Genomic DNA, 17,221 nt, shown 5'->3' with positions numbered 1-17,221 from the left:
GTTCTTCTGGAAGGGTATAAGTTATAAAACCCATTATAATCTTTTTCAACTCTATGACTGCTCTTCCCTCAGGTATGAAGAGCCTCAGGTGACGTGACTTAGGCCAATTGTTTCACTTATCAAAAATAGGTAACTTAAGCCCTGAACAAATCTATGTGCATGGTTGGTTTTGACCTCTTACTGAGCCTTGTCAATTGTCACTTTGACTCACAGTCCTTTATTAAGAGGTTTGAGAAATATTGCTTTTCTGGGGCAGATTCATATTGACACAGTTGGGGTTTTTTCAGCACTATATCATTAAGCTGATGTTTTGCTGTCCTGATGATCTAACACAAAAAAATATAGCGCCAGCCAAAGGACAACAGCAAGGAGTATATTTTTTTGTTTGTTTTATGTCATTTTGCTCATGCTGAACAGCAAAAGCTTTAGACTCCATGTAGGCCCTGTAGACTTCAATGCTGAAAGACAATTTCTCTCTATGTGGGCATCTGTAAATACATAACTATTCAAAAAGGAAGCACATACATATTTTCTGCTATGGTAATCCCACTTAACACTGTGTAAAGTGGCATTACATCATCTGAAAATCCTTATTGAAGGGTATTACATTGCATAAAAGCTTTGGAGTAAATTGTAATTTGTACTTGTAAATATGTGCCAAAATTGTGATTTGTTCAATCTCATCTTTTTACCCCCAGGACAAAGAAAGAGGAGGAACATGTGCTGGGTCAGAGTGCTTGTTTAAGAGTGACAGGAGTGTGATCGAGGCCTTAGTTCAGTAATATACATTAGATATGAACCATCTCTGCTTTAACATGTACTGAGATTGATTAGTCATGGGTCATGGAGCAGGGAATTGCAAATGGCTCTTCGCCACCTCTCTTTATCACAGAAAACCAAGTAAAGCTCAGATCCAGTGGAAAATCAAGGCAAGACTATATCATGATACATACAGACATCATTCCATGTGGGAACTGAAAAAGCAGAGGACTTTTACAGCATTACAATAAGCTTACATAGATGGAGGTTTGAAACAGAGTTGAATTTTAGTCCTTGGAATATTTGGAGCATAGAAAGTTTCTGAACTGCAAAAAATATAGAACAAGCATCTGTCGAATGCTATAAGGTGTATGTGTAGTATTTAGTGATTGGCTTAAGTAGACACTTAAGTAGACACTTATAGGCTTTTAGCATTAGCCTATCGGCTAAAAATTAATTTAAAGGCCTTGTAACAAAGAGAACTTTGGCTTCTGTTGTTATGGTGTGAGTTTTACCATCTTTTATGTCTCTACCTTGACTGAGACTGATAACGAAATAAAAAAACTCTTGAAACGCCTCTTGGTCGCCCTGTCCTGTTATTGGTGATTAGATCTAACAATTCCACATTCACAAAGGAAAAAAAAAAGTTAAAATGACAAATATGCATCCAACATATAAACAAGACGAACATTTTTATGTAGTAAGCTACCAAGCTATTTCCATTAATGATTTATTTTACTGTATCTTTGGCAATTATCTTTCTCCTTTATACTCACTCTGAATTTAGTTTTCCAATTTTCCACATCCACCTCAAATAAACAAATTCCAGAAACCCACTATTAGAAAAAATGCACCTAGTGATTTTTGAAGAAGTATTTACTGTGTCTTGAAATGTACTAAGCCCATTGTCCACATGCAGCCAGAAGAATATTTGAAAGGCATGCTCAGCAAAAGCTTTTAGCCGGAACTCTTTTTCAATTTTTCAAAACATGGCTGCTAGAGCCTGTTGGGAGGTTATTGCAGGACATGGGTTGGTCCTTCAGAGCTCACAGTTTATATTGCAGGTACTGCAAATCTGACATCATACCTATACAGAAAAATCACACACACTGAATAAAATCCCTTTTTTTTAAAAACAATCTTATCAGTGCTTGTCCTGGTTGCAAGAAATACCTATTTCAGGGCACGACAATGAAATAAAATAGCAAGCCACCAAGTTGTTTATCAGTGGTCAGAGGGCAGCTCTGTGATAGCTGCTTTCCTTGTCTCCCAGCCTGGCTCCGCAGCGGGATGTGCCAGCCCTGGGAGCATCTGGGTAGGTACCTGGACCTGCTGGCAAGAAGGGTTGAATAGGGCAGCTCAGTCACACCAGGAACACACTGCTGAAATCTAAACTGTCTGAGAGCCTCATGGATTTTTTGTTTATTTTATTTAATTTTTTTATTTGTTGTTATTTACTTTTTGAAATGTAAAGGGTTCTTATCAATTTTCAAGCTACATGTTTGAAAAGCAAGATAACAGCTCTGAGAAAGAATGATCAATCATAAATCATTTCTGTGAAATACGTCTTACATTCTTTGTTCAGCATTTTTCAGGAAATGAATATTCCTGCAAACTCTTAGTATCTCATCTAAAACAAAGAAACAAACAAAAAGCCAGAATTGGCTTTACAACACTTCCGTGATTTCTGCCGAACTCAGCTAGTATTAAACTTGATATTAAGAAGTATAAGCTGCAAATTCTTCTGCTTATGAACTTAAGATTGTGCTCTGGTCCAGTCAAAATAGACTTTGTTTACACTGATTTAGTGGCCCTATGAGATTGCCTGGTTGCTTGCCTGAGTTCCCTCAGCAGGTGAAATTACTTGCTGAGCTGCACAAAATTGTGCTGGGGAATAGCTTTGCCATGTCTTGCCAGTATTTCTTTAATGTTGTGTTACTGCTTGAAAATGAAAAGCATTTATTTTTAAAACATAGTCCATGTGATTAAGACCTATAAAAGCAAAAGAAAAGGCTGGGTAACAAATGAAACTATAACTTACATGCTGTTTTCAATGTCATTGTTTCTACTGCTTCAACAGCAGCTGCCTCTGTGGTTTTGCAAACCACAAACAGTATGATAGTTTTATATCCCTCCCTTTCTCTAGTATAGGTCCCTCTCTAATCACTGACACGCTGTCTCATTAAAACCTGTGTACACTGAACTGCTTTTGAATTACTAAGGCAGGGGATTGCTGAAACGTCATGTATCATCCATGACACCTATATTTGGAGGTCTTTAGGAGCCATCCATCTCCCTGGGATGGGTCTAAAGGATGGTACAGACACCTGCCTTCCTGACCTCTGCATATCCTAGAGGACTGAAGCTTGTTTGTGCTAAAATAGCAAATTCAAGCCCAGCATGTGTAATATCCTTGCTCTGAAGTGCTTACATTAAAACATAGAGTCTCATTCAGGTGATTAATGTAGATGATAAGTAATATTGTCCCTGGTATCAACACTGTATCCCAGGCAAAAAAAATATACCAGCCTCCAACCAGACATTGTACTGCAGATCACAACCATCTGAGCCTGGCTGTTCAGCCGGTTTTGAATACACTGTATTCAGTATATGTTACTATACTCCTCCACATCAGGATGTCCCAAGACATTGTATAAAATTTTGCTAAATTTGAGAGGAACACCACCCAGTCCTCTTTCCTCCTCCACCAAGGAGACCATTGTAGGAGGTTGCCACGTCAGAGATGACTTTCTGTTTACAAATTCATGCTGACTACTTGCAAATACCTTCATGTCCTCCATGTGTTTGGAGACTGGTCTCAGGATTATTTGCTCTGTCACCCCTCTGGGGCCTGAAAAACAGCTGACCAGCCTGTAGTTCCCTGGGTCCTCCTCCCTGCCATTTTTGACAGACATTTGCTTTTCCTCCAATCCACAGCATCCTTTCCTGTCACTGTTATCCCTAAGCTCTATTTTAAAAATTTTCTTTCTGAAAAGTTTTATGTAAAGTACCAGTGTCAGCACCAAGCTTCTGTTCTAGCTCTTTCTTCCTTTCTTCCTTTCTAGCAGACCAGGTCTTTCTTCATAGCAGTTTTTGCTAAGTGGCTCCTCAGCTGCTTCAGACCAACCTGTTGAGCAGACTCAGCAGGAGAGATGATGACAGAAGGTGCAGGGCGGCTTAATGCAATGCTAAAGTTACAGCGATAGCCTTGCTTTTGTATTTCCATTCCATAATATTCTGCTAGACATCTAAAGGGATTTGATGTATATTTTCCACAGCTGCACTCTGCCATTTCAGGACTTTTGGAGTACACAAACTGTATTGGTATGTATACATACACATGTACATATACCTAAAGTGCTTTTGTTCTCTTTAGACTAAGCCCTTTAAATTGTCCTGTGAAAACTGGGAGAAGTTCTGCAAGCCTCATTTTGCAAGTTCCAGGAACTACTGCTGTCTACAATATGCCTCTGTCTACATATATATTTTTGACAGACAGTGGAAAATACACTGAAAAATCCTGATTGCATCACGCAAGGACAGTGTTCTACATGGTTGAATTTTAAGCTATTTCACCCCAAAGCAAAACCTTAAGCTTTTTAAATGACAGATCTCTAGTTGTGGCACAATTCCACAAAAAGATGCAAATATGAAACTCACAATAAGCCCTGAATAATATGCAGCTTAAGTCTCACACAGAGAGTGCATCCCAGTTCACTTGCCAAAGCAAACAACGCAGGAGAGTGATAGGTATGCCAGTATTCCATGATTTTGAGGACAAGTGCAAATACTATTGACATAAATAAAAGGCTGTTATCTTTTACCTGCAGCCTTGGGTAACGTCAGTTATCACCAGCTGCTGTCTAAATATTAAAGTTCTTAAGGATGGAATATTTGAAGCGCATATCTGGGACAGGAAGGAAAATAACAACCACAATGGTGGCAATAATAGTACAAACATAATAAATGACAGGAAAAAACATATTCATATGGAAGCTGAAACTTAGTCATGTAAAAGAACCTCTCTTCCCATAAAGAGATGAAATTGCAAGGGGCTGAAGGTTTTCAGATAATCTGCCTTAGGGTGGATTGTCTATTTATGTGCTAAGTAGAATACCTTTATTTCCTCTATATGATTTTTCCAATGCATTTGGGAAGACTGTATTTTTTAAAGTGTTTCTAATCTTTTAAATCAAAAGCAAAGGAAGTCAAAGAAGCAAAGATCAAGAATTTGATATTGCTAATTGGAGAGATATATCCTGTTTTCAGTAAAACTCTGTGAAATCAGGTGTTAGAATTTAACTTCTTAATAGCTGCAGCATTGTAAGGGCATGAACAAAGCTGAGTGGTTGCTGATGGTTTCCTTAGATTTCTCTGCACCTAATCATACTCACAATACTAGAGGCTTCTGTCATTTCAGGAGCTGGCAGAAGTTAGTGACTACCCAGAGAAATGCCTTCTGAAGATCTGTTCTCAGAACAGGCGTTCTTAGCAAATCAATGCAACAAATAAAATACCTTTGTTCCTCACATATCCAAAAGCTTTTTTCGCAGTTAGTGTCTTTATCGCTTTTATTTTAAATCTGACAATATTGCTATTAAGATGCAGAATGGGATTTTCAAGGATTGTAAGTTTCCTCTAAATTTCAATGACCAAGAGAATTGCATTGTTTCTTTACTATGTGGCTGGGGGCTAAGAAGGCTACATTCAAGTTTATCACTCATATTTTCACAGCATATATTTGCTTTAAATTCAGTGATCCTTTTAGCTGCAGCAGAAGGTCACTGTTACTAATTTACTCTCATTCATTGGTCTCGGTGACAGAATTTAATTATTTCAGCCTAGTTCATAGTGAGAGAGCAGCTGCAGTGCTTAAAACACTGTAATGAAAACCAGTAAACCCTCACCTTGTCTCAGCAAAAGACCAGGAAAACAGCAGTTAAACTTATGATCTGTCATCTCAACTCCAAAAAAACTCACATGCGTTACCTTAATAAATTGGAGAATTCATCTGTCTTACAGCTGTGTAATTGTTCTTTGTGTTAGAGCTGTCTCTCACTAATACCAATGGAAGCCTTTGTAAAATTTGAGGAAGATGCTATATTGAGTAGTGTAAGTATAGGGAAGAAGGGATTCTTTGAAATAGGATGTACAGTGTTTTAGATAAGGCTTGCAGTGGTTTTAGAGGTAATTGTGGTCTCACTCAGTGTAGAAAGGATAGCACACCGCAGCCAGTGAGAACTGCAGGGATAATAAGCTGGATACAACATTGCAGGAGAGAAGGATCTGGCCTATAGATTCATTCTAGGATAACTAGTAAAAAGAGCAACTAACCCTTCCACATAAACGTGTGAATAGCATGCCACATGGCCTGGTTGCACTGGATAAGAAAAAAAAAAAAAACAAACAAAAAAAGTCCTCTAGAAAACAGGACAGACACAAGGCATTCCTGGGTAAAGGGACTGGCTTGTCAGCCTGGCCAAACTCAGCAAATGACCTCAGGCTGAAATTGAACAAAATGTTCCACTGTATAGTTATTCACCTTAATAAACTCTAGTTTTACAGACTTCTGTGCATTTTGGCAGAAAAAGGAGAGATAAAAGCTGTATACTGGAGGACTTCTGCAGTAATTCCTTCTTGTCCAAAGACAAAGTTCCCTGTGAAAAGTGCCTTTCTCATTCCTTTTCCAGAAAAACCTCATTAAGGGTTCCTGAATAACATTAAACCTGTTAAAACAGAATGCTTGTCCTTAATTCTTTAATTGTGTTCTTATTGAAGATTTAGATGCAAAACCCATTGCCATTGCAGAAAAGAGCTATTATTTGAGATCTTTTTTGAAAAGATGCATTGCAAATGAACTTATATGATAAGAAAACTGCTCATCACAGCAAATTTTCTAGAAAATGGTTTCAGGCATTTCCAAGACTACTTTTCTAGAAGTGTAGCAGTCTGAAAACTAGAAAAGTAAATCTAAAGTAAGAAAATGAAATATTTGAGAATATATTTGTAATAGTATTAATACAGTTACTGTCCTTCATACATGAATAGAATTTCTATGTTTCCAGTCCCTCAGGAACTGTTTTTTACAACACTGTAAAAATTCTGTTCCTAATTTTTGCCAGGATATTTGACAACTTATTAAAATTCATAGAGTATCACTATAGAGTATCATTCACTCCTGGGAAAAACTGTTCCATTTTATCCTAGATGTTTTGACATAACAAATAATTCACCTGCTTTTACGTAAAAATATTACATATTCTGTAAACAATAATTGCAGACTGGAGTCTGTAAGTCCTCACTATTCACAGAACAGGCTAATAGACTAATATTTGCAGTATGGTCTTGGATTAACTGTGTTTGTCTTCTGGACTAGTTATCATCAGTTGTCTATGAATCAGTTTAAACTGTCAGTATGGTCATTCACACAACAGAAAAGGCTTTTTTCTTCATCACTTGCTTACTATTTCTAGAAACACCCACACTAGTAGGGTTCACACTGTGACTATCATAGATCTAATTTTACAAACTGTAATTTCCAAATTTAGCTTCTTAATGCAAGACATTTGTGTCATTGGGATAGAGATTTAAACATTTCTGGTTATCTTCAAAGGGGTGCATCTATGGAGTATAGGTATTTTTGGAACAGGCACATAATTTCACAGTCATGAGTGAATGCTTTAATGACTGCCACTGAATAAGGTGAATTTTTGTTAATCTGCTATTGGAATTCTCACTAATTAAAAGGAAAATGGTCACTTTTTATAGTGGACAGTCAGATTAATTTGGAACCTCTTTGGGGAGAGGCACTTTCTTTAAATAAAGGTTATTTAAACTTTTTCTTAAAATGAAAGCCTTTCTCATTAGAGTTTCCCCAAAAGTGGGCTATTATTCATTGGTTAAAATTTAATTTCTGGAGTTTTATCTCACTTAACCTAGGACTGAATCCAGGATATACAACACCAAAAAGTCACAGGTGATTCAGATACCTGTCTGATTTGGGAGTGTCCAAGTACTGTATTTAGTAAGGTGTATCAAGACAAATCACACCTTTTTCTGTGTGATAGATACTTACTTTGAAAGCATAATGAAAAATACGTGGCTTTCTTTCATTCAAAAATCTCTTAAGCTGAAAAAGAGAAGGCTCAAAGATCTATTTTATGCTAACCTGATAATAGCACTGAACAAGAAAAAAAATCACTTTCTACTGAACAGTGAACCAGAAAGATGGAAACACTAGGCAATGCTCCACTCATTTTAAGGGAGCAATAAGTATTTTGTTCATTAAGGAGTTAGCAATATGACATTTATCCTTTACCTGTCTTTAGACCACATTTTACATGTACAGTTTATGGTCATAAGGGAGACTCGAAACAGGTTGAAAAAGGGTGCTCTGGCTACTTTTGTCTTCACTTGTCTGAAATCAAATAAAAACTGTCATCAGCATATCATGTTCTAGCCTTGCATCCAGCTCCATTCTTTCTTTCCCCATAATGTCTGGCCAGGAAGGAAATTACTACAATTTCACCTACAGGAATGAAATCTGGGCTAATGGAAACTTGGTCGAGTTACTTCCTGTAAGTAAATGACTAAAGAGAGCTTTCAGGGAGATGGCCAGTAAAGGCCATAACAACCTAAAATACCAGCAACATGGATTCTCAGAAAGCTGTCTTCTGTTCCTGTGCTCTTTGGAAATGGAGGGTTAATATTGTTTGAAAAATAGAGATAAAATATTTGAAAAATAACACAGGTTTTACCTTTATTCCCTGATATGATCTGTTCATCAGTGAAGAGTGTCTGAAGCTCCACTGAGCCAATATGCTAGTCAGAGAGTATTCAAGGAAATAGCAGGAATGCTGAGAAAACAGCATTTGAGGGGTCACAGTGTCCCTTCTCAGATGCCACCGAAAATTGTCACCTTCCAATATGGACACTTTCATACTGTCTTGGGTTTTGTAACCGAAAAGATGTTATTCTATTCCATCTATTGAAACTGAATGAGTCAGTGTTACTTATCAGATGGTGCAGTGTTGCTTATCTCTGTTTACTGCTTCACTACGCCCATGGAGATATCCTCTGCTGATGGACCGTTGAAGCTCACCAATGACATGACACATTACATCAAACCATTGTAAGATGCTCTACACAGGGTAGAGGAGCCAAACCATCTTCACCTAGATAAAAAGAAGCCACAAGTGTCACCAGTCATCCAGTTTTCCACCAGATCCCTGGAGGAAGACTGAACCCATCTCACCATTACTGGACCCTTCTTTTTTTCTGATGGGACCATTTCTACTCCAACAGAACCACATCTGCCACTCCAGGAGAGCTTACTTTGGACTGTTTCCAACATCCTGACCAACAAGGCATCAGGTTGTATTTCTGACTCTGTCAGGGTTTTCTAGGATTTCTTGTTTGTTTATTTGTTTGCTTATTCTTCTGTACTACAGCATCTGTATTTTTATATCCCTAGTAAAGAACTGCTATACCTATTCCCAAAATCTTTGCCTGACAGCCTTTTAATTGCAAATTTATAATAATTTGGGAAAAGGGAGGGAGGGGCTTACATTCCAAGGGAGACTCCAATCTTCCCTGGCAGATACCTGTCTATCTAAACCAAGACACATACTTTCATTCTTACTGTTTAGTCCAAGTTTCCTGTACACAGTGCAGAAATTTCCTGTTTTACTTTGATTTTTCTGCACTTGTTACTGAAAGAAGAGATGAATTTGTGACTTCATTGGATGCAGCAAGTGTCTAGAAGAGAAAATGTAGATGTTTCTCAGGTAGCCACTTGAAAAACAAATAATAAGTTCAAAAATTCAGCCAGTCGAGACAATTTCAATTAATTCAATGTCTCTAACTTGAATTTGCATAAAAATTTACCCATAGACCTTGGGATTTATATTTGCAATTTATTGATTTATGATTTACAACTTCCTTTGATTTCAGAAGAAAAGAAGAAACCAATCTTGGTGTGACCTCTTCCTCTTGAACAGACCAAGATCATCCCAATGTGTCTGTATTAGCCACTTGAAATGACAGTTGTTTTAACCAATTAGAGTACAATATCACAATCTCTTTCTAGGAGAAAATACAGTATGTATTCAGGAAAGTTAATGATATTTCCTTTTTTGACATCTTTCTGTTGTCCAATCCCCCTTTCTCCCACCTGTCCATGCAAACTTAGAATTAACCCTCTGAATAGTGTTAGTGCATTGTTTGGTCTCTTTCATGCTGCCTGCAGGGATCAGCTGCAGGTGACAGAAATTGTAATAAAATTTTATACCGTTAAACTTGCTTGAAGAGCAGATGTAAAGGTCCTGCTGACTGACACACATTTAAGCATTCATTCATGAGGAAGCCCACTACTGTGCCTATGTGGGACATGAGTTTTTGCTATGCCAAAAGGAATCTTCATGCTATTGGATTACTGCATTTCCCACAGCTACTCAAAATGCTATTCTGAATACTCATGCCAGGGAGCTCTCCCTCCCTGGAAAATGCACATCTTCAGTTCAAATCAAGAGGTCTGTCTTGTTCTCTTTTCCCCATTCTTTGGCAATTTGCAGCCAATGTTTTCTTTATCGCCACAAATTAACATGGGAAAGATTGCGGAACAAATTTTTCTTTCAGTGTGATGTTTTGAAAGAGGTAATAAATGGCAAGAAGAGAGAAGGGAAGAAGAAAACAAACCAGAGACTCTGAAAAGATAAATGTAATATCCCCTTCACCCTCAAGAAATGAAATTATTCTGACAGGGTCAGAGATTCTGCTTGGCAAACCATCTTAAATTAATTACCTGCCTGACATTTTAAAGGAAGGTTTCAGATCATAAATTTAACCCAGACAAAGCATTCTTTTTAATCTTGTCAGTATGCAAACTACTTTGCACTGCAGTCTGTGAATTATTTATCAGAAAAGCGACCCCAAAAGGGTGAAAGGAAAATCAGGAGTATTTGATCTCGGGTTCTGCAGGCTGATGTACTTCTTTACCCTAGATCCATACCTGTTACAGTTGCATAGATTCTTTTTCTTTGATGTTGCTGATATATAGCTCTCACACTGTGCTTCTCTGAAGCCTAAATATTTTTTCTCCATTTAAATTACTTTTAAGGAGGTGTCCCAGAGAACAAATGTATCTACTTTCCAGAGAGAAACAAAAGTTAAATAAAGGGGACAAACTCACCTGTCTTTCTGTTTTATGTCTTTTCATTAGCAAAAGCATGCACTATTGATGGATGCTGGGGTTTTTTTCCTGCACTTAGGTGAAAGTACAGTCCGTAATAGTAACTCATCTACAAAGGCTGATTTTTTTTACTTGTAAACTGCAGAAAATATTAATCCTGTTACGAGCTGTGTAACAGTAATGATGAAGGGTGCTCACCTGGGGTAAAAATACCTTGGAAGATGTGAATCCAGAATCCAGTCTTGATACAGGTTTTTTGGTTTGGTTGCTTGTTTTTTTTTTTTAACATAAAGTAACTTAATTTTAGTCTCCTGGTTTTTAAATGAAGTCTAGACAACTTCTAATTTCCTGTCTCTTGGTCTTTTTATGTTGCAAGTTTATTTATTCAACAGTATCTCATTTAGACTTTAGTACTACTGCTGAAAGAAAAGACCTCCAAGTGCAATGTAAAAGACAATTTTAGCTGAGGGACCAAAACAAATCAAAACATAGTCCAATACCTGGCCTTGTCTAATCTGGATCTTCTTTCTTAGTCACTCTGGATTTCTACATGATTCTCTGAAGATGTCAACTAACTTAGCATTGATATTTAGAAGAAAGTCGGATTTGGAATATCAGCAGGGAAGAAAACCCTATTAACAAATTGTAATAACTTAGAAATGTAATACTACTATTCCACACTTTTCACTTTGGGGATCCTTTCTCCCTGGATGTGCTTTGTTAATTTTTGATGCTTCATGTTTCAAAGGAGTTCCAATATTTTCTGTTTAATCGCTAGGTAAGAGGAATTTTAGCCTAGTTAAGTGGAAAGTTCAGTACAAAGTCTATCAATTTGCAGAGAGAAATTATGACTTCCTTCTGCTTCTGCCACATAGTATCAGAAATTAGTTATTGGACCTATGGAAGTTTCTGCATTTTCATGTGAGCTGAAATAAAGCTGATGAAAATGTTTTACCCTTGTTTGTTTTGTTTTACAATTTGCTTTGTTTTACAATTTGCTTTTGTTTTGCAATTGACAATAATGCTTTGTTTTAAAATTTTTATTTCTTTAGTATGGAAGATTTTTTTTTCCTACCTCCAGGCTTTCTTCTTCCTTTGTGTCAATGCTTGAATGTTGCAAGACACTTCATAATAAAAATCTGTCTAAACAAAATGTGGACATGCTTTTATTTCACTCTGCAGTCCTAATGAAATAAGTCAGTTCTGACAGATAATTCTGTATTCAATAAATATTTGTCAGATTTCTACTTAGGCCTTTAAGTATCCCAAGCATTTCAAACTTCATTTCAGTTTCTTCTGATAATAAAAAAGAGCTTAAACTTCTTATGAGCTGGTGAAAGATTAACTGTGTAGGGTATAAAGTCAGGGAATTGACATCAGTTAATTGCAGGCCTCTCCAGTTTAAGGCTGTAGACACTTTTTGTCAGTTTTTACCATAAACTCCCAAGAAATAAATAAAGTATTGTGTACATCCACCACGATGTATTTATCTTCCCACAAATTCCCCTTTGCGGATTTGTGTATCCACACAAAATACACAATTATGAAACTGAAGACTTTTGTTTACTGAATATCCCGGCTTCCTCTTTAAGGACGTGCTAGTATAAGTTCTAGTGACCATGGATATGTTTTAATTAGGGATTTTTGCTATTGTTTAACTATGATCGTTTCTCCTGTGATTTCTGTTCAGCTGATTTCACTTCTCCCCTTGGCCCCAGCTTCAGCAGCATCAGTGCTGAGGCTATGATCAGAGACCATCCTAACAGCAGCTGCATTTCAATGCCTTTCTTCTGCTTGAAGGCTTTTTCACTTTTCCCAGCTGATTTGTGAGAGTGGTTAAGAATCACAGAAGTGCAAAGAATACCTTTATCTAGATTTAAATATTATTTCATGCTAATTCCTGAAGCTATTCTTTTAAGATAAATAAAATAGATGCTTCTTGATTTTTATGTGTTTATCGACAGCAATTAAACTTTGATATTCCCTCTCATGACTGCTTTTAGATATTCTGACATTAGAATTACTGCAGGACTTTTTCAAGCTGTTAAAATACGTTTTTTAAAGTCATAATGAGTAGACTATACATTCTTCATTTCCTGGGCTAGCTGAGGCTGAACACTAGTAGAGAAGTAATAAAATTCTTTTATCAAGATATGCACTGGTGGTCTTGGCTGTGCTCCCAAGTCCAAACCATTCTGAATGAAATTCACCCCTCCACAGCACCAGCTAAACCTTACTTGTTCTCTGCTTACTGGAGCATCAGCCTTTCCTGGTTGCTGTGCACAAAAGTGGATTTCAGCCGCTGTGTGTTCAGACCTTTAGCATTTCAAATCTATTTCATTGACTGTGTGTCTTCTTTTATTTCCCTGAGAGCATTATTATGAGATTCTACTATTCTGGTCTGTACTGAAATATCATTTGTATGGGTTTGGTTTGGTTTGGTTTTACTTAACCTTGCATTTTCATTGATCATCTCTGTACTTTGTTCTTTCATTATGACTTTTCTTTACCCTTCACAAAGACTTGATACACATAATGAGATATGTGTAGTGCAAATCAGCTGTTGGGAATTGCTCTGGAGCAGCAAAATAAAGGATCTAGCAAAACTTTCCTCTCTGCTGGGGGATGGTAGTACTTCATGTTGCATAGAGATGGCATGGAAAAGGAGATGGTCCATAATTAATATCCTATACATTGTTAATATTCCTGGCTTCCCTCATGGCAAATTGTTCACACTTGGCTTGCTTAAAATTTTAGTCAGAGAGTGAAAATATTCCTGAAATGTGCCACTGCTCAAGTGAGTGATACACAGGGGCAAAGTTCTTGTTTTTCCCAGTAGGCTGGTACGTAAGCCTGAGGCATTACACAGAGTTTTAAAGTCTATTAGGGTCTATAAGGCAGTTTTTTTAGTGTTTAAAACTTATTGTTTGGGGTGAAGGTGTTTTTTTCAGCTTTCTTTTGCTATGTATTTTCCACCAGATAACTATTCCATTTGTTTTGCCTGTGTGCTAACAATTTGTGGTGAGAATGCCCTTCAAAACACAACATCCCTAACAATCCAGCATACTACCTTTCACCTTGGATAAGGCTTTTATTTATTTTTAATAAATTCCACCTCATTTCTAACACATTAAACCTCATTATGGTGTAATTTCCCTTGGTATGAAAAGACCTCATTAATTGTTCCATTCAAAACCGATTAACTCTCAGGATGGATGTTGTAAGGGAAGTGTAATGGATAAAGGGGGTTTTTTTCCACATTCTGCTTGAGCATTACTTTTTTTCGAGTGATTAGTTTTGCTGCATCTGTGTTTACTTAAGAACCTGAAGCTAAAATAATTAGTAACAGGTGGCTGAGGTCTTACTGATAATCTGCCTACTTTTTAGATGTATGTCTATACGAAGTTTTCAATTCCCACATTCTGGTCCTTTCCCACATTTAACAGGCTGTAATGAGAAGTAATCTTGTATGGTATGGTACTCAGATTTACGTGGTTCTAAGAGAAGTTTTACTTTAACAGTTTTCATTGACTGTATGACACATATTTTGCTCTTTAGTAATAACATACCATGCTTCATCTCTTCCTCTTGGATAGGGGTTTTCATGGTAATTGTTTTCTATAGCCAGTTTTTCTAAGGATATGCCTGCATTCCTAGTTTATTTGGTATTTTCACATGTGCTCTTTCCTGATCTGTTCTCAGGAATTTTCAGTGGACTTAGCCTCAGCAGCTGTTCACAAAATTTTTCAGATCCTTTTCTGCTGACTCTGGTAATGTTTAAGAGACAGGTGTTAAGCTTTTAATATTGCTGCTTTTGGGAGGTCTCGAGAATTATGACTGAGATTCTTTAAAGTTATGTACAAAAGATGTTTACCTAAAATGTGGCATCTGCCTATCTGAGCTTCTTAGCTATCCAGCTATGAATGCAATCAGAACAAGAAGCCATTCAGCTGTGCATGATGGGCTGGATATGGTTTATTGACATTTATGACTGCAGGTAGGAGATTGCTACAGCTATTTGAACACTCAGGCAGGGTGGTCCTGTAAAGACCAGGATGGAAAGCCAAGATTATGAAACCATCCATGCAGCTACTCCACAGCCAAGTGGTTTTGACATATGCTAAGGATATATGCAGCTATAATTCAAGATCCCCACTGTGCCCAAATCATTCCAGGGGCTTGAGGTGTAGCTTTCCACATCCCCAGATATAGAATAGAGGAGGGCTGAATCTTTTATTGAAACAATTCCATTTTCTGTAAATACACACTTACTAAGCTACAGTGAAGATGACATTAAATTTTAATTATTGACTCATTCTCCAGCGGTGTTTGAGGACAATGATTTGGGAACACTGACATTGAATCAGATGGCGATTGGAATTAATTTTTTCTGAACAACGGGTAAACGCCTTTTAAAAATGCTTCAGAATCTTTAAAAGGACTTCAGAGGTTTGAGGGCAGATTTTTAGGATGTGCAAAGAAAATGAGAAATCCTTGCTGCTGTTATGCAGAGCACAGGATAGTTCACATTTGTTAAGACAACCTTACACTGGAATCAGTCAGAAGGACTTGTCCTAAACAGCACACATGGTTTTACAGTTCTCTCCATTCCTTTAGTGTTGACTGCACCAATCCTGACATAACAACTGACTGTTAACTAATAAGTCTTCTCAAAAAATCTAATTTTAAAGGATTGTGATCACTGGGAAAAAAACCAACAAACCAAACAACAATCAGTATCTGTTATTTTGCAACACTAGGAAATACTTATGTTCTATAAGTATGATTTGCTGTCCTGATTCAGGTTTCCATTAAGTTTAACATTATTTTCCAACCACATAATTTGAGCACAGAATTCAACATTTTTGTTGTGCACCATATAGGAAATATAGACCACATATAGAAGGTACATACATCTGCTCTCCCCTCAGTACCCAAATCCTGTGGAAGAAATAAAACATGAAGAGAGGTGGGTATCTTGGGGTTTGCTTTGTGTCCTAATCCCCACATTGTCCTAATAGATTTTTATTTTTAAACAACCATCATTTTTAGAAATGGCCAACTTTCAAAATAAATTCATGTGACATTTTAAAGGAACAGCTCAGTGTGGAGAAGTTAGCAGTAGCATGAAAACATTTTTGTAGTTATAGGATGAGACAAAGCGGTCTGAAGAACTATGAAGGAAAAATTGCATCAGATAAAATGGAACTGATCTAGAGAGATAATGACGACATACTTCTATTTCTTGGTGTAAAATACTATTAAGAAAGATTACGGTGAATTGTCTTTCACAGTTCAGAGAAAATATACTTACACAGATGCTTATTTAAATAAAGAATCAAATTATCATTCTGCAGTTCATTGTGAAGTAGTCAAAATATTGGTAGATCATCCATCTAATCTGAACGATTCAGAATAGGAAGAAAAAAAAACAAATTACAGAGGAACATTAAAACAATTATTATTTAAATTTTTTCATGGAAACACAAAAATGAAGATCTTCAGTAGGAGAACCTGTCAGACGCTGTCATGCCTGACCAGGAGCCATGAGTAGGGGAGGCAGCAATCATAACAGGATCTGACAGACCCTGTTCCCTTGAGGGGTCCCCCATGGGCTGCGGTGTGATTATTTTCTCCACTGTGGTCCTCCACAGGCTTCAGGGAAATGGTTCTCTCACAGCTGCCATGCAGAGTTTTTGCCCTTTCCAAAATCTGCTGTCGCAGACACAGCACCAGCACTGCTGATGAGCTCAGCTTTGAGCAGCAGCAGCAGTTCAGCTGGAGCTGGTTCTGTCCAACATGGGGCAGCCCCTGGTCTCCTCTCAGAGACCTCCTGTGCAGCCCCTCTGCTGCTGCCAACACCGGCACACGGACACTCTGCACAAGCTAACAGGAGGACCTGGTATCACCATAAAAAATAGCACTGCTGAAGAATCAAGAAGCCCTTTTTCTCAGGAATAGTGACAGTACTCTGTTTTCTCTACAGGTTGAAACATAGCACTGCATCTGTTGATCTCTCATATTTAAAGACATCTGTTTTCATTGGTGATGTTGAGTTGTCTGCTGCCTCTGTGTGGTTCCCAAGTCAGGTTACAAACTTTTCAGATGCTGTGGTCCAGATCCTCTTTTACTCAAATTAATTTATTCCCACACAACCCAATTACAGAGTAGAGATCCCATGCTCTGATCTAAGGCTATACTTCTCTCTTACTTATGATTTCTGTTCCAAGGGAGGGAAAAAATTATTCTCTATTTCTTTGACTCATTTCTTCT

Source organism: Chamaea fasciata, unplaced genomic scaffold, assembly GCF_029207755.1.
Source record: "Chamaea fasciata isolate MVZ Bird 193981 ecotype frontalis unplaced genomic scaffold, bChaFas1.0.hap1 SCAF_5, whole genome shotgun sequence".
Taxonomy (NCBI): domain Eukaryota; kingdom Metazoa; phylum Chordata; class Aves; order Passeriformes; family Sylviidae; genus Chamaea; species Chamaea fasciata.
This window is presented reverse-complemented; position numbering follows the sequence as displayed.